The sequence below is a fragment of the Oryctolagus cuniculus genome, chromosome 6, assembly GCF_051225735.1.
Source record: "Oryctolagus cuniculus isolate XC-2025 breed Fujian yellow rabbit chromosome 6, ASM5122573v1, whole genome shotgun sequence".
NCBI classification, from domain to species: domain Eukaryota; kingdom Metazoa; phylum Chordata; class Mammalia; order Lagomorpha; family Leporidae; genus Oryctolagus; species Oryctolagus cuniculus.
Genome location: NC_142872.1, coordinates 36,759,275 through 36,760,673, shown reverse-complemented (window position 1 = coordinate 36,760,673; position 1,399 = coordinate 36,759,275).

Here is a 1,399-nt window from a genome sequence, read left to right as displayed (position 1 = left end):
CTCTCTGTTTATGGCCTGGGACAGCAGTGGAAGATGGCCCAACTGCTTGGGCCCCAGCACCCGCATGGGAGACCTGGAAGAAGTTCCTGGCTCCTAGCTTCAAATTGGCTCAGCTCTGGCCACTGCAACCATTTGGGGAGTGAACCAACAGATGGAAGATCTTTCTCTCTCTTTTTCCTATCTCTGTCTGTAACCAATATCTCAAAAAGAAAAAAAAAATTATTGCAGCCAGCATTGTGGCATAACAGTTTAAACCACCCTTATGACATGGCATTCCTAACTGAGCTTTGTTTGAGTCCCATCTGTTCTGCTTTCAATCCAGTTTCCTGCTAATTAACCTGGGAAGACAGCAGATGATGACCCAAGTACTTGGTCCCCTGCCACCCACATGGAAGACTTTGATGGAATTCCTGGCTCCAGCCTGATCCACCCCTGACTGTTGTGGTCATTTAGGGAGTGAACTTGCAGATGGAAGAGCTTGCTCGTGTTCTCTCTCTATGTCTCTTCCCAATTTGCTGCTACTCTGCCTTTCAAATAAATATATAAGTTTAAAAAAAATTCTGTTGAGTCAGTATAAGTATAAAAAAAAAGAAAGAAAAGATTGATGAGCGATTAGACCTGACAGGACATGCAGATCAGGGAATGCATTTAAGTGGCTGAGCTCAGGAGGAAAATTTCTGGGGGAAAAGTCATGGTATAGACTTTAGTTTCACTAACTACAGTGAATAAAAATAATGAGATATGATTAGAAAAGGAAGTTAAGTTCAAAATGTGAAGAACCTACTGGTTTATATCTCATATTTTTTTCTACCTGATTTTTTCTAAAATTGACTCTCTTCTTTATGGGGCCAGTTTTGTGGCACAGCAAGTTAAGCTTCCATTTGCAATGCTGGCATCCCATATTAGAGTGCCAGCAAGAGTCAAAGCTCCTACACTTCTGATCCACTCCCTGCTACTGCACCTGGAAAGTCAGCAGATGACGGCACAAGTACTTGAGTCCATGTCACATGTATGAGAGACCAGGATAGAGTTTCTAGTTCTTTGCTTTGGCCTGCCCCAGAAATGACTGTTGCAGTAATTTTGGGGAGTGGGCCAGTAGATGGAAGATATCTCTTCTCTCCCCTCTCTGTAACTCTGCCTTTCATATAAATAAATACATATTTTTAAAAAATCTTTTTATAAGAAGTTATTATGCTAGGCTAATGCTGTATTAAAATAAACTTCTGGTTAATATTCTACTTTGAGTATTTACTGAGTGTAGCCAAATTCTGGCATATCACATTGAAGGGTAACGTGAATTATACTTTCACAATAGCTTCTTGGCCTTTTGGCTAAGATCAAGTGAATTATACTTTCATACCTTGGAGAATATAATCAGTGGTTCTGTATCAATTATCAA